Raw genomic sequence first — 27,500 nt, forward strand, 5'->3', positions numbered from 1 at the left:
TCTGTAGCCTGGTGTTGTTTTGCTCTTTTCATAAACGAATTAGCGCTAGAGATACTTGATAATGGTAGACATGGTGCCATTTTTCCAGAATTCCTTGTAGAGCTATTTACACTTCTTTTCGCAGATAATGATTGTAGCGTTGTTGGCGCAACGCTCGTCTTATATCACAGATTGGCATAAGCTTACAGTTGAGCCAACAGCGGAGTTGGAGCTGTATGGTCAATGTTTTTTTTCTACTGCAATGGGAAGTCATTTACAGCTTAGTCTTTTGCGAAGGCCTATGACTCTGAAACTTGGAGGCAAGATTGCACTGGTTCTTAGTGCTGCAGCCCAAGGGGGCTTGTTGGTCTTTTGGAACCATCTCACCGCTGACTGTCCTGAAATCGTCATGGTCGAGAGAGTGGGGGTGTAACCTGGGCAAGACACTGTCCACCATAATCAAATTCTAGTCCAGATAGTCAGGACAGCAGATGCCTCCTCTGCTGTTCTGGTGGTAGTAGTCGGACACGGCTATCATATATAGTATTGTTATCTCAGACTGCCATCGGACTACAGACTCGGTTTAACAGTCTCTACAACACTGCCAGAAAACTCAAGCTGAAAGTAAACTTGGAAAAAAATAACGTAATGGTCTTTCGCAAGGGAGGATTTTTAGCCGTTCATGAAAGATGGTACTATGGTAACCAACGAATATAAACACCTCGGAATTTACTTAACAACAAAATTTAGTTTCAGATTTACATGTCACGTTTTGGTTTCAAAGGTTAAGATAGCAGATTTGGGTATTTTGAGCATTTTGTACAAACTTGAAAATGTCTGTAGAACTTTTTAAGGAAACTATTTGATGCACAGGTACAAGCGATTTTGCAATATGGAGCGGAGATATGGGAGCATGAGAAAGATTTACCAAGAGAAAAAAACACATCTTTTCGCTTTTAAAACATTTCTCGGTGTAAACTGCCGCAGTCCAAGTGATATAGTCAATGGAGAACTGGGAAGTTTCCCACTATTTGTGATTTTCTTGTGAGGTGTGTTTCGAACTGGCTGTTGTTAACTCGTATGACTGATGACAGGTTGCTGTTTAAAGCTTACAAAATGCTATATAGTCTTGACTGCAAAGGTGAAATATGCATTTGGGTATTCAGATTCGTTTGTGTTTAAACCAGTATGGGTTTTCGTTTGTATGGGATAATCAAGGAGTGGAAGACATAAATAATTTGTTTTTGTCCGTTTTTTTTGTTTTGTTTTTTGTTGTTGTTGTTTTTTTTTTTTGTTTTTTTGTTTTTTTGCTTGTTTGTTGTTGTTTTTTTAAACAGAGAGTTACTGACAGCAGATGGCAGTAATGGAATTATCACATTCAAAACGGTGATCGAATTATCTTATGCAAAAGGTTTAAAACCTGAGCTATAATCGAGCCATATATTTCAGTGGGTTTAAATTTCTACATTAAACAGGCACTGACAAAACTTTAATGTGTTGTTTCGGATACTGTTGTGCACTTAACAAGATATCTTATGAAATCTGTGTAATTCTGCAACTCAGGACGAAACACATTTCATTTTGGAGTGCCCAGCTTTTCATGACTTGGGAAAAGAATTGATTCCGCAATCATATTGGAACTTTCCCACATGAGTCAAGTTAACTTTCATCCTTTCATCTGTCAGTAACCAAACTGGTCAACATTTAGCAATATTCCTGTACAAATCCCTCAAAAGAGTTACAGATGTTAAACAAGCTATACATTGATCGTGTATCCTGTTCAGACCTTTATGTAGATAGTATTTGCTTTTTCACTGAAATAATGGTTGAATGACAAAGGTACCTTTTTTTTCACCTCATCAGTTGGGGCTTGGCCTATCTAAATAAATCATCTAACCCCCCCCTAACCCCCCACCCCTACACCCCCACCTCCCACTCCCCCACGCTATCTCTCTCTCTCTCCCCTTTCTCTTTCCCCCTACTCCCTGTCTCTCTTGTCGTAGACCAGTCTTTTTTCACCCCCATACTTGCTCTTTACAAGTGATTCATCATTAAGGTCATATTCTTTTCCCCAGAATCTATCATCTTCAGAAAGAAGCAGAGAAACAAAGTTGTGCTTGCTTCTTTGCTGTGGCACAAGAACAGATGCGTAACCAAGTTGCATTTAAAAAATATATATATATTAATTTTAATGAAATTGATGCCCCACAGCTTCCCGTAACCCCCGGCTCACTCTGTGTGTGTGTGTGTGTGTATGTCTGTCAGTCTCTGTCTGTCTGCCTTTCTCTCTCTCTCTCTCTCTCTCTCTCTCTCTCTCTCTCTCTCTCTCACCGCCCTCCCTCCTCCCCAACTCACCCTTCGGGCAGTGGAAGAAATAGGATAACGCTTTTTTTTTCCTTTCTTTTTAATCTGGTTTTCTCACACTTTTGAAAACAAATGTATCTCCGTGAGAACATTCACGAAATGGACTGTACTGTCCCCCCGAAAGCGGAGTATGGCTGCCTATATGGCGGGTTAAAAACGGTCATACACGTAAAAGCTCACTCGCGTATATACGAGTGAACGTGGGAGTTGCAGCCCACGAACGCAGAAGAAGAAGAAGGAGGACTGTATTATTAAATGTCGACGCATACCTGATTCATCTGTGTTCTTTCTTGCACTTTTGCCAAAATGATGTGGCAGTTAAGTTTCGTTAAAGTCATGTGTTGTTGTTTTTAAAACGTTAAATGTGCCATTGTCTTTTATGGCCATTGGTGCAGTGAATTCCTGTCCACTGTATCCAGGGCTCGGCATTGAAAGGACTGGGTCCCAGTCATCTCCTTCCGCCGCTTTAACCTTCCCCGTCCGAAGCCAGGAACTCATTCACCCCTGTATGGAGTGAGGAAAATCGGAGTAAAGTGCCTTTGCCAAGGGCACAGCATCAGGCCGAAACGGGGCCTTGAACCCTGACGTCTGGTGGACACTGGGTCATAAGTACAACGCCTAACCGATTTTTGGCCACGACGCATGTACGTTGGGTTGCGCTGCTGGTCAGGGATCTGCTTAGCAGATGTGTTGTAGTGTATATGGATTGGTCCGAAGGCAGTGACGCCTCCTTGAGTAACTGAACTGAACTGTACATCGGTGATCGATGCTGTCAGAAACATGGTCATCATCAAAGAGTTTTTTCAGCGCTTATAGAGGCGTTTGATTGGCTGAGAGCGGACCGGGGCAAGACTGCTCGTCTTTTCACTGTTAGCCGCGCGAAATTTGGCCAAGCAGAGCAAACCGATAGGCCTAGTTTGCATCAGTTTGACATGGTAAGTATATGTAACACCAAACATGGAGTATAATACAAACTCCTCCTTTTGTTGTCGTTGTTGTTTTTAATGCTATGGACTTGCTTCTTCCATTTTATGTTTTAAAAACCCTGCTTGGCTGCTACCAAAAAGAAAGACTCCTTCCTTAGTTTCCATCAATAATTAGAACTGCCTTTTTTATTATTAGAAATTAATTGATTCTGTCATTTTGTGTGTTTTTCAAGACGTTTCAGTAATTGCATTTTCATAACTGTTTTTGGCGAGCTGATGATTTTTAACGATCAAAGCGTCTGAAAAAACAAAAAACAAAACCAAACAAACAAAACAAAACAAAACCAAACAAACAAACAAAACAAAAACAAAAATACGTATTCCAGCATTTCTCGATTGATTGGTTTATTAACATGAAAGTTTCTACTTCCAGGGGGGTATTGAGGAAGGGAGGAGATGTGGTATGGGTGTTGGAGTGTGTGTGTGTGTGTGTGTGTTTGGCGGTTGGGGGTGGTGGAGTAGGGGGAGGCTCGCTTACTTTAGTAATTTTTGTGTAATGTTCACTTTAAAAGTAGACGTTCTGGGGTCTATGTAAGTAATATGTATAAAAAAAAGAGTTGTGTGTGTGTGTGTGTGTGTGTGTGTGTGTGTGTGTGTGTGTGTGTGTTTCAAGTCAAGTGTGTGTGTGTGTGTGTGAACGTGGATGTGTGGGAGAGGGTTTCTGTTTACTGTGTGGAACTCAGGAGGAGACTGAGGGAAGAGTGTTGTAGTCACGTAAGTGGTACCTGATGTGTGTAATGTGTATGTGTCTGCGTCTGTGTATGTGAGAAGGGGGGGGGGGGCGGGATCCGATACTCGGTTTCACACATTGTTTTTGTTTTTTCCAGTGAAAGCTTTTTGTTGGATTATACTGTACAGCTCCAAGGGCCAGTTCTGCATGAAACACTACATCAGTAGCCTACTCGTTAATTTTTCTTTCTTCTATACTTTGAATAAGTCAGAATTCTGTACATTGCACTTGTTTCTCTCTCTCTCTCTCTCTCTCTCTCTCTCTCTCTCTCTCTCTCTCTCTCTCTCTATATATATATATATATATATATATATATATATATATATATATATGTGTGTGTGTGTGTGTGTGTAAAGACCCGACTGTATGATGTTGAATGGAAGTGCATACCAGATGGTTGGTTCCCGTAGCAGGCTCTCCTGGTCTGGCTGACACCCTTTTACCTTGTCCATCCATCAGCCCTCCCTCCCCCCCTCCACCATCCCCACTTTCCCGCCCCTCCCCACACCCACACTCACCCCACTCCCACCCCTTCATCTCCTCATCAGGTTAGCACATTCCCAGAGATAGAGCGCACATTAACCAGACAATTACCGCGGCCGTCCGGTATTAAGACAAAGAACCCGATCGCCTGAAACCGAAACTGGCTGATCAAGGGACGTCACGCTGGGAGAAAGAGCCGTGTCCCGAGTGACGGTCCCTGGGATGGAAATGGTCCGGTGGTCCGCGGTGGCGCAGAGGCGAGGCAGAGCGGCAATTCCGCCGTGTGTGGTTACTTGCTGGCATTTTCTGTCTGTCCGTCCGTATCCATCCCCCCCGCCCCCCCGCACCCCCCTCAACTCCCCAAAGGTCTCTTGTCCAGCTGACATGATCGTAATTTGAAGATGAAATTAATCCTCTGCCCCGCCCCCGCCCCTGCCAATGTTAGTTTAGTGGGCTGGAGACAGAGGGGGGGGGGGGGAGGGGACGAGAGAAGAGAGAGAGAGGAGAGTGGGGAGAAAGAGAGAGAGGGAAAGAGAGAGAGATGAAAGTCAGGAGAGAGAGGGAGGAGGTAAAGGTGAGGAGAGAGGGACAGAGGGAGGGAGAGATGAGGTGTAGGGGGGGGGGGGGGGGGGGGGAGGGGGGGGGGGGGGGCGCAAACAGGAGGGAAGAATGGGGAATGGGTTTCGGGGGTTGGGGGATGCTCTTTATTATTAAACCACGTGCGCCAGTGCTTAGCTTGTGACTGAATTAGACCTCTGTAGCAGCATCGTCATCATCAGCTTCAGCTTCATCATCATCATCATCATCATCATTCATCATCAAACAGTGAAGTTTCATTGGGGTTGATGGAAGAGAGGGAAGATGGGTGGTGATGAGGAGGAGAGGACAGTGGAGAATGAAAGGAGCGAGAGGGGAGGGGGGAGAGGGTAATCATCATTATCATTATTATTGGTAGCGTTATGGTTGTGGAGGTGTGTTCCATGGATTCTTCGTCTACTTCCTCATTTTCTTCTTCTTCTCCTCCTCCTCCTAATTCTCCTTCCCCAACTCCTTCACCTGTTCTCTTCATCCTCCTCCATTTTTGTCTTTGTCTTCTCATTTTCATTTATTTCCCGTTTCTTCCACCCAGTTTCTTCTTCTTGAGACGGAAAGCAACAGAAATCTATCTGCCTATTTATTTATCTATCCATCTATCTGTCTGTCTGTCTGTCTGTATGTATGTATGTATGTCATATCTAATTATCTATCTATATATCAGAAAACAATAAAGATTTTTTTTTTAATTAAAGAGAAGGACTGACTTCCTTTTGGACTACAGTCACCACACACTACCCCGTTTTATACAGACAGACAGACGAGGTGTCAGACAACTGATCACCAGAACCCCGTTTGAAGCAGTATCTTTTACGTCATCAGGGAAGTATCGACAAGTCCATGCAAGGGGATTGTCGTGGAATTTCTGGGTGGATTTCTTTGCTGGCACATGAGCACATGATTCCGGCAGGGGAGAGCAGCCGGACCAACCATCGATGAAATAATTGATCTTGGCTGGGGAGGGATAGTGGTTGAAAACTGCAGCGCGCCGACACACCCTTTTTATTTTATTTTTCTTATTTTATTTATTTATGTATTCTTTTATTTATTGAACGTTTTTTGATAGCAGATTTCTTTGTGTGAAATTCGAAACGCTCTTTCCGGGGAAAATGCGTCGTCACAGTGTATCACCACCCTTCTTCTTTTGCCTCCTCTCTCTCTCTCTTGTTAATGGGTTTGTTTTGCGGATGCTTGGTGTATGCTGCACATCCGTATGACTAGCACCCTTACCACTACTCACTCACTCACCTACACACACACAAACACACGCACAGAGAAAAAAGAATTGGTGGATTGATCTTTTGACTTGAGAGAGAGAGAAAGAGAGAAATGTTTAATGTCATTAGCTGAAAAGCTCTTGTGAGAGAGAGGGAGAGAGAGTGGTGTGCGCGCGTTTTGTGTTTTGGTTTTGTTTGTGGTTTGTTTGTTTTTGTTTTTGTTTTTTGGTTTTTTTTTGGGGGGGGGGGGGGGGTGGGGGGGTGTGTGTGTGGATAGAGAAAAGAAGCGTGGGTATCTCTTAAATGAGATGTTTGGAAATCCAGTTATCCTTACAATTTCAGACAGATACCTGTTCTCTGAATATTCTCATGCACGAATGACGAACGTTGCCATGTGCGAGTTGATGTTCAAAGTTGCAAGTCAGTATTGTTTGGGCGCTCATAGAAATCACTCTGAGAAGCCATGTATTATCGAGTTCAGGGTAATGTTCAACTTTAGAATACTAAACTCAGGGGGGCTGTTTAGACGAAAAACAAAGGGTGTCTTAGGCTCACCTCGATGCGCTAAGTTGAATGGAACCCTCAGCTAAGCTGTACGACCACTACTTTCCCATGAAACTGCGACAATTTTATACACAGTAAGCTCAGCCGATCACAGCCAGAGCAACCACCTGCAAGCCATTTTGACTGCTGATCACACGTGATCAGCAGTCAAAATGGCGTGCAGGTGGGGAAGGAGTACTCAGCTTACTGTGTATTTGTCGCAGTTTCATGGGAAAGGAGTGGTCCTAGAGCTTAGCTGAGGGTTCCATTCAACTCAGCGCATCGAGGTGAGCCTAAAACACCCTTTGTTTTTGTCTAAACAGCCCCCCTGAGTTTAGTATTCTAAAGTTGAACATTACCCGAGTTCAGATGTAATGACAGTCTTTTCATCCAAACAGGAAATCATTTACGTCCAAAAAATTTTGTTTTCATGCTTGATTTTAAGCGACGTCGAACGCACGAACCAGAGACCAAAACGATATCAGCCATTTTGTCTCGTGTGGAACGAGCGTTCTCGTGATTGGTCGCTTGTTCTGTCTAGAAGCTCGATCTAGACGTCATGATGCATGACGTCATCATCCTTGACGCGTGACGTCATTCGGCGTCCGACACTTTGTTGCCTGAAAAGCTCGCTTCACAAATTTTGATGCTTGACGCCTGAAACAATCACAGTATCATCCTGACGCCCGGTGGACGATGGGCCACTTCTGTTGCGGCCAGCAGCAAGTCTGTATTTAGTTGTTTTAAAATGTGTGGGTGTATTTGGGCGGGTGGTGGGGCTTGGATGGGACGGGTTGTGTGTGTCTGTTTGTTTGGGGCTGTGTTTGTATGTATGTGTGGTGTGGTGTGGTGTGTTGTGCAGTGCAGTGTGTGTGTGTGTGTGTGTGTGTGTGTGTGTGTGACCGTGGATGTGTGCGCGTGTGTGTGTGAAAGAGTTCTTGGGTTATATGCCACCATTTTGGATAGAGTATTTTATGTCTATTTTTCTGGTGTTTTGGTTTGTTTGTGTGTTTGTTTGTTTGCTCTTTTCAAATCCGCAATCCGGGTTTATGTAGGTTTTGAGAAGAATTTGTAAAAATGAAGTAACATAATCTTTTAAAGACTTTAAAACCCTTTGAAAATGATCCTTGTTTGTGATTAAAAGAATTCTTGGCTCTATAAAAAAAAATTAATTAAAAAATAAATTAATTAAAAATTCGTCTTTTCTGTTGGCGGTAAAGCATAACAGCGAAGTGTTCCACCAGAAATAAAAGTCGAAAGTAACGTAACAATTAAAAAAGTAACAATTAAAAACAAAATAAAAACTAATCTTGAAAGCATTTTTCCCTCTGTGTAATTAATAACAGCCAACGATTTATGCAAAGGGCATAAGCCAGCACTGGAAAAAAAAACCGCGACTATTATATTACACGGGTTCACGAAGCGAATCGTTTTTTGTTTGTTTTTTTTTCCTTTGGTGTTCCATAGGTTCTGTGTGTGTGTGTGTGTGTGTGTGTGTGTGTGTGTGTGTGTGTTTTATTAAAAACCTATATGAACTCCGAGGGAAAAAAAAATGAAGGGAGAAAGTGGGTGCCAGGGATGTGTCTAAAAAAAATCTTTCGGTATTCACTCCTTTCTTTTATTTTCCTTTCTTTTCTTTTTTTTTCCTTAAGGCGATAAAACCCCAACCACACCAACGGAAAAAAAGAAGAAAAAGACCTCACTTTTTTTCTCAAACGAAAAAATCTCAGAAGTAAAACGGAAGTATTCGCTTTGAAACCATAGTTAAGAAACAACAACGAAACAAAAGCACTAATAAATAAATAAATAAATAAATAAAATAAAATAAACCGAAAAAAAATCCCAAAACCTGTAGACTGGAGGGCAAAAAAGCTAGTGATTACAGTTATTACACTGTTTTCCTTAGCTGATCATTTCTACTTTATCAGACTTCAAACCGGAATTTTTGCATACAAATCTTAGTTTAACTATTATTCCAGCTCCTTATAGTTTAATGAGCATCATTGTTTTCTTGACTGGACATTCATCAGAAGTGAAGCAGAGATGTAAGCTGTACAAATATCTGTAACAAGACAAACAGAAACACAGCAGATATAATTCTATGGACATTTCTGTTTCACCAAAAGTAAAAACAGGGATTTTCGCTTTTAAAACATCAGTCTGTTTCTCATGTTGACTAGCGCATGTGTGTAATTTTATCCCACTTATTGGCTGCGCATTTATGGAAGTGGAAACTAACAACAGGACTATAAGCAGCAATGTCAAGTGAAAACTAAGAGAAATTGATTTCGAATTGCCTTCTGTAACTGATCGAAGCCTAAAGTCTCATGAGACATTTTAACGTTGTGTTCCGTGCATGTTCCCATCCATTGGCGATGATTTTTCTCCTTGGTTTGTCTATTGGCCATTTGGTGATTTAGACACGGACACACACACACACACACACACACACACACACACACACACACACACACTGGATATGAGTAGGTTAGGGGTGGGGTAGTATAGACAAAGGGAAAAAAAAGGAAGCGATGATTTTTACAAGTTTGATTTTTTTTCGTCAGAGTTGCCTTTGCGAATATGCGTTTTAGACTCTCCCTCCCTACCTCCTCTCTCTCTCTCTCTCTCTCTGCCTCTCTCTTTGTGCCTCTCTATATCTCTCTCTTGCCATTTTTTTTTTCTTAATTTGGGACAAAGTCTTATCCTTCCTCGCTGTCTCACTCCCTCTCGGTTTTCTTATTTGAGGCAAATTCTGCTTCCTCCCAGTCAGTCTTACACACACACACCAGCCGCGCGCGCGCGCGCGCACACACACACACACACACACACACACACACACACACACACGTTGCAGAGCTGAGGAGAGAAGGGGAAAGCGGGTTGGGGCATGTGGGTACGGGTTTGCGGGTGGTGAACAATGTACTATACAAATGAGTACTGCCAAACAAACACGGTGAAATGTTACGAGTATGCACTTTCATAAAGCCACATCGACACGAAAACAGACAAACAAGCAAAACTACGATGCCCTGACATTCGACCTTTTCAGAGAGCTTTGGAGATGTAAATGGCAAGCCAATAAAGAGTGCTTTCATTTCAAGACGGCGTTGGCAAGTTTAATCGGAAGCTGCAAGAACTGTTAGGAAACATTATGGTTCACGTAAGTGTCAGTGTGAGATCGTGTAGGGTAGGATTACAAAAATGAGCAACTAAAGATGAACTCGATCTTCTCCAGTTTCCTAGGTGATGGCAGTCATCATCAGAAATGGGAGCTCTCACTTTTGAAAACATTTCTTATTCTGTGATTTCAGTATATGATGGTATTGGTGACGATGATGATGATGAACTCTTTTGTTTGAACCCTGAAATGTAATGGTTGTCCCACGCACAAGAGTTTAGGCCTTAGAGTACATGTGACCCTGCTTGTTCTTACTACTATTTTCCAAATTATCGTTTGTGTCGGGTACGCTTTGGATGGCAGAGAGAGAGAGAGAGAGAGAGGGGGGGGGGGGGGGGCAGGGGGAGAGAGGGAAAAAGGGGGGGGGGGATTAGGGGGAGGGGCGTGGAGATAGAGAATATGAATTTCATTTCTTAGGGTAATAGAGTAAACAAACGATTGCGTTTTTTTCCAGCCCTCGAAAGGGAAAAATGTCAAAAAGAATAGGTACGAAGAAAGACGACAAGAAATGAGTAAATTATTGCCACACAAAATAATAAAAGAACACAAGGAAGAACTATATCAAACTCAAAGCATCATATTCGTAACAAGAGAGGGTGAGAGGAGACAAGCGTTGTGAGGGCGAGAGAGAGGAAGAGGTCATGGACTACAGTACTTTCATTTTACATAACACAAATACACATAATAGAGAGAGGGAGGAGAGAAAGAGAGAGAGGGGGGGAGATAGAGTCGGGAGGGGGGGGGGGGGTTCACAGAAGTAAGCTGAGAATCTATCTTTCGCAGTATTAAGTTTTCTCTGACACAGGCACAGGGAGAGAGATTCAGAGATACACTCACAAATCAGCAGGCTGTGGTGGGTGGGCGCAGACAGACATAGAGAATCTGCAGAGACAGGTTGTTTTGGTGAAGGCGCAGTCCTGCTGGAGTATAATTATCTGGAACCACGAGAGGTGGAATAATTGAGCTCATAGAGTAGAAGAAATATGGACGAGGAGAATAACTAAGTAAAGGGCTGCATTCTAGAGAAAATCTGTGACATGTGTCGACACAGTGTCGGAGATAGTCTGAAGCGGTCTCTGGCTCAGACCTGTATCATCCTTTCCACTGCCAGGTGAACACAGCTCCCAGTAAAGTCGCAGGATCCATGCCGTCTTCGGAATTCAACTCTGACCGGTACATGCTGGTCAAAGGAGCTGTCTGTATTTTCCATGGTATCCATTTCGTTTCACAGGTATTGCAGTAAGCTGGAAAACTCCGCAGGAAGACTGAGAAAGGCTTCAGTTGTTGTTCACTGAGTGTGAAGGTATATAATCGCCCGAGCGGTCTTTTTCGTGAAAAACCCCCCACTTCATCTCAGACCTTTTGGTTAATATTTATTAGCAAGTACCGTAAGGCTATTCGAGACAGCATAATCATTATTAAATGCAGGCCGCTAAATCTTATTCGGAGAATGATTTGTGCATAGACCTCGTCACTTAATGCGTCAACACAAATATCCACGAATGACCATCCAGATCAGCTGAGCTTCTTGCATTGTGCCAACTTGGGTTCGGAGAAAACAGTTACACACAACTCACACTATGCTTGCGCGTTTAGAGACCTTTTTTTCTTTTCTTTTTTCTTTTTTTTTTTTTTTTTCACAGTGTTCAGTTTCTGTTCAAAGCAAAACTTCAGTAATCATTTTGAGAGACATCTTCGCAATGTGTGTTTTCATGGATTCCGATAGTGAGTTGCCATTTGAGGGGCGTTCATGCTGAAGACATAGTGCTGAGAGAGGCTTTGATATTACAGTTAGTGGCATTAGTTGTGTGCACACCTCCGAGTCGGAGAAGAAATTGTGATTGAAACTTGCGTCCGATCTGCTTAACAATATTTGTCGAAAGAATTGGATTTGTTTAGAGTGATTATTGAATTTATATATATATATATATATATATATATATATATATAGAGAGAGAGAGAGAGAGAGAGAGAGAGAGATACCCGATTTTCCAGCTTCGATCAATCGTTTAAAAAAAACACAAAAAACCCGACGCATTTTCGGGTGTAATATATATATAATTTATATGTGTGTGTGTGTGTGTGTGTGTATTACAACCGAAAATGCGTCATGTGATTTTTTTTTTTTTTTTAACGATTTATCGAATCTGAAAAGTCGGGTTAAAGAGAGGGAAAGTTCAAACCTTTGACGGATCTACATTATGATCGTTTGACAATGAAACGCCGATTGATGTGGGCCGCTAAAGAAAAGAATGGCTCCGTTTCCAAGCACACGACTTTCGTTTCAACAAACGCTCGTTTGAATCTTTGTGTACTGTTAACCCCCTTACCCTCATCTCGCCCCCTCGCCCATCCTCAACTGAATCTTTACGTACTGTTAACCCCCCCCCAAAACCCCAACCCCCTACCCTCATCTCACTCCCTCCCCTGTCCTCCACTGTTGTCATTTTTTCGGTTTTGTTGTTGTTGCGCAGCAGGAATCAATCAGTCCCACGTGAGCCATGAAGGCTGTGCCTTTGGCTATTATCATTATTAAGATGGTGGCACGCGAACGGTGCTGATTGTGTGTATCCCCTCCCACCTCCCTCCCCGCCGATTATTTTTCCTTGCTGTTTCTATCAATTCTATTTCTTGCAAGTTCCTCCCACACATCCCACGCACCCACCTGATAGGCTGGGTTTTTTTTTTTTGTGTGTGTGTTTTTTTTTAATATTCCCAGGCGGTATGTTATCCTTCAAATCGACCAAAGACCCTGTTTTGGGCTGGCGGGAGATGAACTGCCTGTTGACAGTCGCCGTTAAAGGTTAAACCGGCAACGTTGTGGCGAAAGAAGCGATGAGATGGCTCAGGATTATTTATGAAACGTTCCGTGGGGAAGACGGCAGGTGGTCGGATTGTCTTCCGTTTTGTTTGAAGAGAGTCGTGGCATTTCACGTGTGTGCAGCCGTGGGAGATACGATCTTGTTCATGTTTGTGTTCTTGGGCGTGTGTGTGTGTGTGTGTGTGTGTGTGTGTGTGTGTGCAGGACTGTGAGATAACAGTGTTGACTGGTGGCGGGTGTAGTGGTTGCGTTTGAAAAGAGTTAACAGACTGAGCTCCTGCGCCTGCTGTAGCCATTCCCACCGTCTGTCAGTTTCGTTTCTTTCAGCCAACCAGCTCAAACCAATATAAGCCTTATATATATATATCAACGGCAGATGTGGTGCAGCGTATATGGATCAGCATGGTTGCTTTTACTCCTTCAAGCTGAACTGAATGTGCATTATGTATAATTATGCTTATATTCAGGCTAGTGTGTTTTTTTTGTTGGTGTGTGTGTGTGTGTGTGTGTGTGTGTGTGTGTGTGTGTGTGGTTTTGTTGTTGTTGTTTTTGTTTTCCCCTTCTTCAGTCGAATAATTGGCGATCAGCGTCAGAGACATGTGCTTTCCTGTGGGTTCTTTTTACGAGCGATACGTACATGAATGAGACCTCAGTGTTTCGACTCATCCGAAAGACTAGCACCCAGACCACTACCGAAGGTCAAAAGAATGTGGGTGTAGTAGAGAGGGGCGGGGGTGTAGAAATCCAGGTCCGTGCATGGGACTCGAACCCTTGGACACTAGCTTCCTAGTTGGGCTGCGTATGCTAAGCTACATATTCATAAAGTACGAACGTTAGTCGAAGATGTTCCTTCCGCCTCTTTATTTGTAGGAGGGAGTGGCAGAGGGGTGTGGAGGGGGGGGGGGAGGGTAGTGTGTCTGTGTGTGTGTTGTGTGCCTGCTCGCGTGCGTGCGTGTGTATTGTGTCGCACGTGAAATGCGTGTCCCGACAAGAGGAATTGTTCTACAGCAGCGAGCCAGGCGCTGCGCATCCCTTTGTTGCCGAGGGCTCTATAACCTGAGGCAGTTATGGGACAATGGAGTCACGAAAGCCGATATTTAGTCTGGCATGTGCATGCAAATGGATTACATGGGAGACTTTGGAAGCGATGTTTATTGGACTGGAGGGGGCGGTGTGTGTTTGGAGGTGGGGGGAGGGTGGGGGAGGGTGTCAGAACAAAGCTGTTGAAACGTTCATGTTATATTTTCTCTCCGTGGGGATGCCGGGATCTCTCTCTCTCTCTCTCTTTCTTTCTTTCTTTCTCTCTCTGTTTTTTCCGAGGCTGGATGGTACAAAAAAATTGTTACCTTTACTTTGTTTACCTTGATGAAACAAAATTCATTCGTTCTGTTCGTTCAAGCACACCACAACCCCCCCACCCCCTGTCACCCTCCCGCTCTTCCTGTATCTCTTCCTCTCTATATAGAACCCTCTGTTACACACACACACACACACACACACTCAAATGCCCAAAATGTGACGGGCGTTTTTCTCAGTCAAGCTGAAGAAGATGACGCCGAATACGTTGATGACATTGACGCACCGCACGTCAACCCGTCTCGCAGTCTTACAAAATTAAGTTTGAAAAAGAATTAACTGCATACAACAACAGCGGTATACTGTATACAAATAGTCCAACCCCGCACACCCCAGCCGCCACCTCCGTAATTGATCACAGTGATGGGCAAACAAGAACAGGGACAAGCCGACGGTATTTCACAATGCATGATCCTCTCTCTCTCTCTCTGCCTCGGCTGCTGTTGATTTCACTTGGCGTTGTCCTCTGTGGTCTTTGGAGGGTGAAGACGACGATGATACCATCATGCGTACAGCCAGTGTTCATAATGAAACTGGTAGGGGTGGAAGGTGTGGACCCGTGGGAGTTAGGGTAGTGGTGGGGGTGTGATACAATCAGATGAATAATCCTTTAGTGAGACGGGAATCCGAGGTAAACACCCCGTTTCTTTTGGCTATGTGCGTCATGACAGTGACTTGTGTTTCGCATGGCCACCTAAAGTGATAATTGGAGGGGGTGGGGTGGGGGATGAGAGTGTGTGTGTGTAGGAGAGGGGGGTGGGGATTGCTGGCAGGGGGTTGGGGGCGGGGACAGAGAGAAGTCTCGATCTCAGTTGTTTGTTCAGATACAGGTTATGGTCGCTTCCTGATCACGCAGCTCTCCAAGGCACCATATGGACAGCAGTTGAAAGCTGTGCTGATCACCAAGACGTTGGCTAAGCCCCCTCAGTCCGTGCAGATCCTCTCTCTCTCTCTGCCTCGGCCACTGTTGATTTCACTTGGCGTTGTCCTCTGTGGTCGTTGGAGGGTGATGACGATGATGATACCATCATGCGTACAGCCAGTGTTCATAATGAAACTGGTAGGGGTGGAAGGTGTGGACCCGTGGGAGTTGGGTGGTGGTGGGGGTGTGATACAATCAGATGAATAATCCTTTAGTGAGACGGGAATCCGAGGTAAACACCCCGTTTCTGTTGGCTATGTGCGTCATGACAGTGACTTGTGTTTCGCATGGCCACCTGAAGTGATAATTGGAGGGGTGGGGTGGGAGATGGGAGTGTGTGTGTGTAGGAGGGGTGGGGGGTGGTGGTTGCTGGCAGGGGGTTGGGGGCGGGGAAAGAGAGAAGTCACGATCTCAGTTGTTTGTTCAGATACAGGTTATGGTCGCTTCCTGATCACGCGGCTGTCCAAGGCACCATATGGACAGCAGTTGAAAGCTGTGCTGATCACCAAGACGTTGGCTAAGCCCCCTCAGTACGTGCAGTTGGCCGGTAGGGAAACAAATAGAGAACACATGAACAAAAAAGAAAAGAAAAAGGGAGGGAGGGGGGCGGGGCTGGTGGATTGGGGGGGGGCTGGTGGTTTGGGGGAGGGGGGCCTGGTGGATTGGGGGGGGGGAGGGGGTGGTGGATTGGGGGGGGGAGGGGGGGGCTGGTGGATTGGGGGGGAGGGGGTGGATTTGGGGGGGTGGGAGGGGGTGGTGGATTGGGGGGGGGGAGGGGGGGGGCTGGTGGATTGGGGGGGAGGGGGTGGATTTGGGGGGGTGGGAGGGGGTGGTGGATTGGGGGGGGGAGGGGGGGGCTGGTGGATTGGGGGGGAGGGGGTGGATTTGGGGGGGGGGGAGGGAGAAGACGAAAAAAGAATGGTATTAATGTCTGGGGAAAAGTGCGTTCATACCCTGAACAAGGACGACCACTGACGACTGTCTTTGGTACGGACAAAAGAAAAGACGTGCACAGCGATTCGTTGATATCCACTGGTGACGCGAATAGCACTGCGCACATAGTAACCACTGGCGACCTTCACGACTTTTTTTTTTCTTTTACAAAGGTGCATGTGGTATATTTTATTGTTTGTATTTATGATTTTGTTCCCCCCCTCCCCCCCACCCCCTCCCCACCCCCGTCCTTCTGTTCAAGAGACTGATCTTTTTCTGTTGTTTCGATACTTTGAAAGTGCATTGCTTTTCCTTGACACGCACTAAGACATCGAGGATCACGGGAAGCTGATTTGTCAGAAAAATATGCACCAATCTCGAGACCAGGCTGGGGCTGCATGGAAATGTTGTAACACATTAACTGACAAAATTAGTTTGATCCTTATTAAAATCAGTTTCCACCACACCACTCCCTCTCTCTCTCTCTCGCTCTTATTTGTTACCGCATTTAGTAATTTGTTTTATTTGAAAATAATTGATGTATTTATTATAAGATTTGGGAGCGAAATATTATGTTTTGATTAAAACCTTACCACAACGACCGCGCTTTCCAAAGACATTAGATCTGAAAGTCGCGGAGTTGCCCGCACCACATCATTCCGTACGTCCGTTTCCGTGTTGTCAGTGTTTTGTTTGAACGCTTTCAGTGCCACCGATGGACGTAGAATGTGCGTGCCCGTACGTCCGTGTTTGGTATGAATGCGTATGCTGTTTACTTGCGACAGTCAATGGTGAATCGATAGTGTTACACACACACGCGCGCACGCACACACACACACACACGCGCGCGCGCACACACACACACACACACACACACTTGTGTTTCCGTTTTGTGTTTGGGTACTAGGGTGTGAGGCGTTGCGAAGAGAACTTGGCGGTGATGTGCTGCTGACTGTATGGGTAGTATTAAAAATAAATGAATGAATGAATAAACAAGAGGCAAAATCTTCATGGCTCACGTGTGATCCCTAGTGCAAAAAATTAAAACCGAGAACGCCGAATGTGTAGGGAAGAAGGGAGGGGGGGGGGGGGGGGATGGGTATGCTAGTACATATAACCATTACATTACAATCCAAATCATGTGTTTGGTCACCAGAAACAAAAGTTTTTCGAGCAAGAACAAGTGCAGGAAACGAGCAGTTCTATCTTAAGCAGGCCACATTGATAGGTATTTCATTGTTTTACTATCATAATATGGATCTGTTGGAAGTTTCAAACTTTCCGTCTTATAGGGACTTTTTTTTTTCTTCTCTCCCCTAGTTTTGGCGGAAGTTAACTGCTGTTTTCTTGACAATTTTGAATACACGCATGCGTAATGCGACCTCAGACTGACAGCCAAACTGACAGTGGACTGTTTTTCATATTTGTTCATTCATTTTTTTTATAGTCATTCGGGGATGTTATGTTATAAGTAATGAGACCTATGCACAAATCACGCTGAATAAAATTCAGCGGCCTTCTTAGAATAACTTGTAATCTTGAATGATCAGTTGAATGCCCGATTCCGATAGTAACTGGACTTTTCAGGCTGCCTTCAACTCGGAAATATCAGGATGTCATGAAGTCTGTTCTTACTACCTCTTTACAATATTCGTATACAGTCAACTCCCAGCCCCACTCTTTCCCACATACTCAACTTTTACTCAGCCACGCCTGTACCCTCCCTTTCTGTTCACCCTTGTCCTCACTTTCTTTGTCCGTCTTGTGCTAACCAGTACTGTGTGCACTGTGTCAAATTGTCTGCTGCCTGTATCTGGGTGGGCGCAGCGAACCTTCAGAACGAAAATGACGTCATGAAGTAGGAAATGCGTCATCCGCGAAATGACGTCCATAGCGCGCCTGGCTTGGAAACCACGAGGAAGAAAGCTGTTGACGGGCCCATTTTCAGTTGACCAGCACAAAGCTAGCTATCCTTAGACACCGCGTCCATCGCCTGTTTTTTCTTTGCAAAGCTCATTCCGTCTCATCAGTTCTGTTGTTGTTTTTCGCGTTCTATTCTGTTTACGCGTGCATAGCGTGTGTGTATGGCTTGTTTACGTGGCATCGGGATGTTGACAAATTACTTTGGTAAATAACGCTCTGTGTAGATATATATAGAGAGAAATATATTTTTGCCTTGGTCAGCTTTTGAGCATTGTCGGGAGGGCGATTTTTCACAGAGAACTATTCCCCCGTGTCTGTATGTGTGTGTGTGTGCGCGCGTGTGTATACGAGCGCGCGTGTATTGCTGTATGTATGTGTGAGAGAGAAAGGGAGAGAGAGGAGAGACATATTTGAAATCTCATTTAGAAAAAAAGAAAAGACCGAAATTAAAACAACAAACAACTAGTCAAAAAATAGATGGGTTAATTCGACGATACCAGTTAAAACGTACTTTACAAGAGGGATGAATTAAATAAAAACAATTGTACTTTCAAAAACAAAACATTGTGAATCAACAGATGTTGCATCTGGTTCAGATGAACCAGTCCAGTTTTAGCTGATTTTAAACAGACGTGGTGTTTGAAGACAAAACTAAGAAATTTCACCAAACGCGAATTAACGAAGTTTAAGGGGGAAAAAAGGTGGATGACTTTGATCCTCAGATTAATTAGGCCTGTATGATTGTTTTTCGTCTTCGGTTTTCATCTTGTTTGTTTGTGTTTGTTGACCATGGTGTAGTGAATGGAAGGCTTGGCTTTAACGTTTGATTTATTTGAAATGTTGCGTCCATCTTTTTTCTTCGCCTCAGCAGTATTGTTCCCTGGCCTTTATTTCCCCTTTCTTCTCACTTTCTAACAATATTATTTGACCGTTATGTGCCGTGTGTGTGTCTTTGGTATTGTCCACCTTCTAGTCTGTGTGTGTTTGAAGTCGTGTGTATGTGTGTTGGTCGGTCTCTAAGTCTGTTAGTCTGTCTGCGTGCTTTATTTTGAATGTGTCATAGTGTACTTCAATACACTTGGGTCTGCAGAGAATTTTGAAGTATAGCATGGTGATTTGTAGTATTAACTTTACCTTCGTTGTTCATGTGATCACAAGTCTAAGCTTGCTCCCCGGTGAACTTTGAATAATCTCTTATATTCATGTAAACAGCTGTTTTTTTGGTGGGAATCTTGGTGGCCGAAACCTAAGCTAATTTTGGGGTGACGAATGAAAACGGCAAATTGTTTTGAAATTTATTTATCGCTTTCATAAAGTTCCTGGTTTAAAATCACAGCATAGGTCCTGTTTTTGACGTCTATTTGTTTTTGTTTTTGTTGTTGTTTTCTGCGTCACTGATAACGTAAATGAATGAATAATTGTAGCCTAAGCGCAACTCATAAGTTTTAAAACATGTTCTTAAAACAAGAGAGGCAAGGCCTTCAAGACTCACTTGTGATGCACTTAAAAAAAAAAAAAATCTAATCGTTAAAATGTGTTCTGTATTATTATAAAGCTTCGGGTTAAAAAAGAAAAGAAAAAAAGTCCTAAACCAGATTCGAATCCCGCGTATTCGGGTGAGAAGAAACTGTCTTACCCATTACACTATCGTGGCTGCTTTAAGCTTAATGACGTTCTAAAATTTAATATTTGAACATACTTTTTTAAAAGGCGATAAATCAATTGCGGTATTCGCAGTGAGAACGCTGTTTAAATCATATTATTCTGGTGTATCTTGGGCATTCAAAAAATCTTTAAGGGGGGACTTGGCGTGCATTTTTCTAGTATTTTTGTATCTCGACTTCTACTAAAGCTATTGCCATGAAATTTTGCACATAGACAGCAAAGTGGATTTGGAGCTAGAATACAAAGTTTCAAATGTTCATGTTACATAGAAATAATTTTATGATTTTTTTCTTGTTTTTGTGCTGTCGAAAACGAGTACGTCTGCTCCTCCTCTACAGTTTGCAAAGTTAGGTAGTATTGAAGCTAAAATCATAATCAATACAAAGGACATGAACAGAAGAGTGCAATAGACATAAATTAGTATGTATAAATGTACATAAATGTAAATACCATCGCCAAGACTTTGGAGAAAATTGACAAATGTAAATAATTATTTTTAACCTAATATAACACTAAAACTGTCCAAGATCCATACTTTCTAATGGTTTCATTGCACTCAGAAGCCATTTTTCCATCTATATGCAAAATTTCAAGGCAATAGCTGTTGTAGAACTTGTACAGTAAAGGAGGGCAGTACATACGTATGGAATAAAAAGTCGTTTTGAGAAATTTGACTCCAAAGATAGAATTTAATGTGGACAAATGAAAGGAACAATTTTCAATAGTATTACTATCATTTTCCAATAATTATCAAGTATGATACCTTGTCAAGACATTCTATACAGTTTTTTCTATGTGGCATTGGAAATCAAACACTCAGAACTGCCCAGGCCCATACACCTCCCCTTCTCTTTCTTGTCTTTCCTGGCGTTCCATGCGTCGCACCATCTCTATTTTCTTTCTCTTCTCTTTCTCCTTTTCTGATGATTTTCTGCTGGATTTCACCACCCTGGCAGTGTCCTTTTTCAAAACATTGTCACCCAGAGTGCTTCCTCCCACAAGCTCCAGTTCCAGCATCACATCCAGCAGGGCCGAGGACCCTTTGTTGACCTCCCTCAGTCACCCTCAGGCTCTGAAACACATGATACATTACAGTACACTTTTTTTTTGCACAGCTTCATACATTTGTAACATATACACACATCTGTACAAGCAGTCTTACACACACACACACACACACACACTGAACAAACACATAACCTGAAACACACACATGGAATATACACATACACAATGAACAAACCCATAACCTGAAACATATTCAAACACACAGAATAATCACACACACAAACACACTGAATCAACACATAACCTGAAACACACACTAATACACTGAACACACTCACAGCCACACACACACTGAATAAACACAACCTGGAACACACACACATTGATTGAATAAACACATAACCTCTCACACACACCCCACGACACACACACAGCCCCCCACTCACCCCCTCACACCACAATCTAATTCTCTCCTCTCACACTTCACAAGGACCAGGAAGAAGTATGAATGATAAAGAAAACGAAAAATAAACAAAGAACTCAACGATCGACTTACCGGTTCTTTGCTTTCTGGACACAATGCACCACTGGAATCGATGAGACACTGAAGGCAGCTCAGGTTCATGATGATGTTGAGATCGTCACTTCTCACTTCTTCTACAGCTTCCTCTTCCAGTCTTTGTTTTTTGCTGGGTCCAGACTCATCTACTTCTTCACTAGAATCAGACACTGCCTTCTTTTTTGAGAAAAAGTCCTTTTCTTTTCTTTGAAGTAGAGGACGGGTATTCCATAGCAGACGACGTTGATGGAGTCGGCTCATAGGTTGTCGATTCGACCTCAGTTTGCTGTGATTGGCGGCTGGCTTTTCCACATTTCCCTTTTCTCTTCTTTGTACCAAACTTATGGAGTACTCTAAACTTCGTTCCAAACTTTCTTGGCATTGTAAAAACGCAAAACTGTGCCTAAAACTGACAAAATGAATGTCCTAGTTAGCTCACTTCGAAACAGACGCTATGAACAAAGATGGCGGATGACTGGAGTTTCGGCCAATCAGAATCATGGATTTACCCTCGTGACAGCTTAGGCCCAATCACCGGTTTATACACTGTTGTTGGGTGAGCCATTTCGTGCTTCGCGGAGCTCTCGCACTGAGGTTGTTTGCATATGAAACTAGGTTGACCGGAAAGAGCGTATGTTTAGCTTTCAAACGAGCGGTCACACACCTCAATTGGTAAAACGAAAGTGGTGGTTGCTAGGGTCTGAAGATAGCGATTTTTGTGATTCGACTTCGATTTCCGATAAATATTTGAGGCCACCTACATTAAAAAAAAGTACAATTACACACACTTTTATGGAAAATTAAAGCAAAAGACACCCAAAAAGTGTTTGTAGATATATTATTCTTTCAAAATTTACAATAACCCCAAAACACATTTTCTGGTGATTTTTCATCAAAAATGCACGCCAAGTCCCCCCTTAAGGGCAATAAAAAAAATTCTTTTGAAGTCCGCGGTAAAGGAGACGTGGCTATCGCCGCAATCACACTGCAACATTTAGCCGTTTTCTCTAGATCTAGATAGATGTACAAGTTTAGTTACACCCGCCGGGAATGTAGTACAACACGGTGGATTCAATTTCTCTTTTATTTTCATTCTGTTTTTATAGTTTTAAAGTTAATATGAAAATTTAGTATTTTGTTAACTAATAACATGTAGAGCCAAGTACAAGTACTTCTAAACGTCGTAAGAAGTGAAAAGGACTTCATTTTGAGAAAAGTCAAGAGTGGAAATTTTTTCGTTTCATCGTGATCAGTTCACGGGTATTAACTCGCATGGTTTACAGTTTTTAACTGTGAATTCCGACTGATTCTGTGGATATTTTTATGGCAGTTTTGGGCATAATCCAGTAAGCGATGAGGCGTTCACAAATCTTTCTCTGAATAAATATTTAACGGTCTCCTTCTCCAACTTTCCATCCCATGTTATTGTGTATTGTCCATTGAACATAGGATTGAACAGGCAGGTCAACAACTTAAAACAAAATGGCGTCGTTCGCGTTCGCGAAGAATATGAGCACGCGCTTTGAATGTGTATAAATATGTGTACACAATTGATTTTTGCCCATGACCTTCAGGGCTCAGCCAATAGATTTGTAAAGTCCACTCGTCGTATTGATTTTAGTATTTTCCGAAAAAGACCACTTGGGCGAATGAACATAGTGAAAGCCCTGTACACTGAGAGTAAAACACACAAGCTTTTTGTGTATTGAGTATAATTTCAAAATGTAATGTTTAAGATGAGAAAGATCAGTTTAAAGCAAATTAAGTCCCCTAGAATTAATTACAGATTAATTTCCCTTTTTTACTATCTGCACCAAAACGTTTGCAAAATAAATAAAACTTCATGCTTAGCAAAAGAAGTTCCTGTTTGAACGAAAAAATGATAATAATGACTGCTCTTGTTGTTGTGTCAGAATATCAGATCAAAGTGCCAAGTTTAGAGAATACAAAAAGTATAAATATAACAGTAAATACAGTTTGCATATAATTTGGCTCCTTTTTTTTTGTTTTGTGCCCATCCCAGAGGTGCAATATTGTTTTAAACAAGATGACTGGAAAGAACTGAATTTTTCCTATTTTTATGCCTAATTTGGTGTCAACTGACAAAGTATTTGCAGAGAAAATGTCAATGTTAAAGTTTACCACGAACACACACACACACACACACACACACACACACACACACACACAGACAACCGAACACCGGGTTAAAACATAGACTCACTTTGTTTACACAAGTGAGTCAATAAAATTAGCCCCATGATGTGATGGACGGTTTCAGTTTCTCCAGGCGTCACTGCGTCGGGACAAATTCATCTGTGCTACACCCCATCTGCTAGGCAGATGCCTGACCAGCAGCATAATCCAAAGCGCTTAGTCAGGCCTTGAATGCATGCATATAACTATATTATTTGTGTACTTCTTTCCAGACTTTTTTCAACAGGACAAACCTTTTGTTACCGTGGGTTCTTTTCCAGTACGCCAAGTGCTACTAGTACTTTAAAAAATATAGGCCAAGACCACGTCTTTCACTTTGGTAGTTTATTGACCACTCTCAGTACATGGACATAATATTTTCATCTTTTCTCTCTGATCACGTAAGAAATGTATGGCTGTTGAGCAGTTTTTCTTAATCTTGATTGGTTTTAAAGTAACCCCATCTGATGTCTAGAATCTTCCTGAGGCACTTGCTTTCAAAGGCATTCGGTATCTTTTCCTCGGCTTTTGTGCAGCACCAACTTTCAGATCCGTACGTTAGAACCTTGAGGACATTGGATTTGAAAGAAAAAGAAGAAGAATAAGCTTTGTTCTTCTACTAAAGTGTAGTTTTTTGTGTGTTTTTTTTGTTTTGTTTTTTGTTTGTTTGTTTGTTTTTTGTTTTTGTTTTTTTTGTTTGTTGTTTTTTGTTGTTTTTTTGGTTTTTTTTTTTTTTTTTTTTTACCAGATGCTGATCAGAGAACTGAATGCTACAGCAACGTTTGCTGTTCTAGTTCTGACTTCCTTCATGATATGCTGATACTTTACTTCCTAAATATGTAAACTCCTATCCGTTTTCAAGGTCTTTTCCATTGTGATTAACCATTAGTTCCTCTTCTGCATTCACATTCATTAGTTTGTGAAGATTTTCGATGATGCAAGTCTTTACCGCCCCAGACACCATCTCCAGATCATTTCAGAGACTTCTTCTTCTTCTCTGTTTTTCACTCAGCTCTGTCATAGGGGCGCCGCACAAAAGAACTGTTGTCTTTTGGTTGTGTGTCAAAGCTTGGATCTTAGCAGATTGTTTTCCTGTCCATTCTGCTGCAGTGTCAGTCCATCGGTTCTGTGTGTGTTGTTTTTTTTCCCAAGCTTCCCCTCCGTCTCCCTCCCTCAAAAGTTCACTAGAGGATTTTTTGTGTGTGTGTGTGTGTGTTAAACATTGGATCTTAATGCATGGCCATACTGGCGTATCATATCTCTGTGACCTTCCTGACATCCGCGCTGGACGAGCTCAGAGTAAATAACTTAACTCACTCAGTACGGCCAGTCCTCTCTTCTCCTCTACACAGACCCCTCGGATGTCCAGTGGGTGTCTGAATGACCCAACCTTTAGCTTCTGTCGCCAGAATTGTGGGATTCTTTGTCAACATTCACCTCTTCAGTATAAGAGCCTTCCGCTTGCAATATTTTGATGATGGTAATTGGGGTAAAACGTTGTTAACGTCGTCTCTTTCGCCGTTCGTATGGAGAGAGTTAAAATGTCTCAGACAGGGGCGTGGGGAGGGTGGGTTGTCCAAATGGAACCCTGAGCAGGGATTTACGTCTTTCGTTTCTTCTTCTTCTCATTCCTGAAATGGCCCTTTTGCGGGTTGGCTGGGCTGTAAGCAACACATTCTTTTCCCGCTCAGTTAGTCATTCCTCAGCTTTGTGGGAGGGGATTTATCAGTTGTATTCGTGGAAGCAGGGTGAGCGAATTTAGGTGACGGCCCCCGGGTAGGGGTGGGGGTGTTATGGTGTGGTTTAGTAAAAGAGTGCACCGTCTGTGGTGACTTTGTAAAGTGACTTTAGAGCGAAAAGGGTTTCTTTCTTTCTTTCTGTCCTTTTCATTCTTGACTATCTTTTTTGTTTGTTTCTTTGTTCTTTCCTTTCTTCTTTCTTTTTTTCTTTCTTTCACCCCCTTTTTTCCCCTTTCTTCATTGTTATTCCTTTCAGTGTTTCTTGCTTTCTTCTTTCCTTTCATTGTCACCCTTTCTTCTTTTCGTTTCATTCTTTCTTGATTTCCTTCTTTCATTTTTTTCTCTTATTTTTTTTCCATATAAGACCTTTCTTTTATTCTTTCTTGGTTACTTTCTTCTTATCTTTTCTTCACTTTTTTGTTGTTGTTCTCTCTCTTTCTTCCTTCGTACCACCATTTCTGCCTGTATTGTTTGATTGCTTTGGCAGTTCATTATTTCCTGACAGTAATTATCTTGTGAAAACTGCGGTTTGCTGCAGGTTTTATGTCGATTGGATCACTCGCGCAGTATGTTTTGTCCCCCATCCCACCCCCACCCCACCCCCTCTCCCTCCTCTTTCTTCTTCTTCTTTTCCTCCTCCTCTTCTTTCTCATCTTCTTTTCCTTCCTCTTCTTCTTCTCCTCTTCTTCTTCTGCTTGTTCATCATCAACATCAACTTCTTCCTTTTCATTTTCTTCTTCACCTCCTCTTCATCCTCCTCTTCTTTGTCCTCGTCTTCTTCTTCTTCTTGTTCTTCATCATCTTCTTCTTTTTCCTATTCTTCTTTTCCTGCTTCTTATGCTATTGTGGGCGTCAAATCTCTCGTTCACTGGTATCTTGGAAGGGGCTTTCACCTATGTATGTGTTTTTTTACTTAGCCATTTAGACAGCCAAACTCCGTTTTCTAGGATCCACAAAATGTAAACATGCAGTGTCAACGACGGCTCGTTGCGACTTTGCCCTTAGTGTTATGCGACTTGAAGAGGATTGTTGACATGTTTGTTCTTCTAGTGTGTGTGCGTCTGTGTGATTTCGTTCTCCCCCCCCCTCCCCCCCCTGTAAATAGCCCTGCAGCATCGAAACGTGGCAGTGAAATCAGGTCATAACATCATCATGTTTGTGCACGGGGAACGGTTGTCGATGACGACGACGACGAAGAAGAAGAAAACTGAAGTTTACACATGGAAACCCAACCGGACAAGGCCAACAACCCTATTGCTGGACTCGGCGGAAGATAAGGATCAGGACCAAATTAATACTACTGTTGGGGTAGCCTATTGATTTTTGGCTTTCATCACAACGGACTGTGATAAAATCACTCATGCGAAGAACGCTTTCGGTCGGTCAGGACTTGAAGGTTTGAAAATGTCGACACTTTTGACGTCACTTGTACGTCAGCTGCAATGTCTTTTTCTTCAACAGAAAGCGGAAGGTGGCGAAATATTCGAGGCAGTGCCGTTTTTATTCGCAGTCGCACTTTACACTGGCCGCCACATACCCATTTCGAAAGAAAGCAAGTCCATCGTCCTGTGAAAACGCACTCATTCGCCTTACAGTAGTCTGTTCTTCGGCTCATTAATCAAATAATTGATAGGCCTAATATGAGCGGGTCTATTTTTATTCCCACGTGTGCGTGTACACCTGGCCAGCCCTTATAGTAAGTTGTCTACTCTTTGGCTTATTAATCAAATAGGCGTGAAAACGCACTCATTCGCCTTACAGTAGTCTGTTCTCAGGCTCAAATAATTGATAGGCCTAATATAGCGGGTCTATTTCTGTTCACGCGTGTGTGTGTTGACCTGGCCAATGATGCCCCAACACTCAAAGAAATGGAGGTGTGTGTGTGTGTGTGTTGCTTATCATTGTTTTCATAATTCTTCTTTGTCTTTTCTCAGTCTGAGAGTGTGTTAATTTCGTTTTCTGTCTAGTGTAATATACTTACTGCTGTTGGAGAAAACGAAAATGACCCATCCAATATGAAAAGCGAAAAATCAGTTTCTGTACATTATTTTAGAATGAAATATAATGCTGTGGTATGGAATCGAGTTCTCGTAATGCCGTGACAAGAAAATTGCAGCGCAAAGATAGAATTTAAAAAGTAGGTATGAAAAAAAAAAGAAGAAAATATAAACACGGGGCCGAGATTGTTCTACCCAACTCACTACTACTTCAAAAAACAAAAACAAAAAAAGTCTATGGTGCTGGTCGGTGGTCTGAGTGCTAGTGTTTCGAATGATACTCAACAGCGAATCAGATGTCGTGCAT

General features: G+C 42.7%; 2 protein-coding genes across 2 annotated transcripts in view; one reads left to right on the forward strand and one right to left on the reverse strand.

Annotated features, from left to right (window-relative positions):
- The window catches only part of LOC143291653 (selenoprotein S-like), a 95,531-nt gene that overhangs the window by 17,614 nt on the left and 50,417 nt on the right, over positions 1-27,500 (forward strand). The window lies entirely within an intron of this gene.
- LOC143291652 (uncharacterized) overlaps positions 1-27,500 on the reverse strand; it is a 35,723-nt gene that overhangs the window by 7,208 nt on the left and 1,015 nt on the right. The window lies entirely within an intron of this gene.

This window comes from Babylonia areolata, chromosome 17 (genome assembly GCF_041734735.1).
Source record: "Babylonia areolata isolate BAREFJ2019XMU chromosome 17, ASM4173473v1, whole genome shotgun sequence".
NCBI classification, from domain to species: domain Eukaryota; kingdom Metazoa; phylum Mollusca; class Gastropoda; order Neogastropoda; family Buccinidae; genus Babylonia; species Babylonia areolata.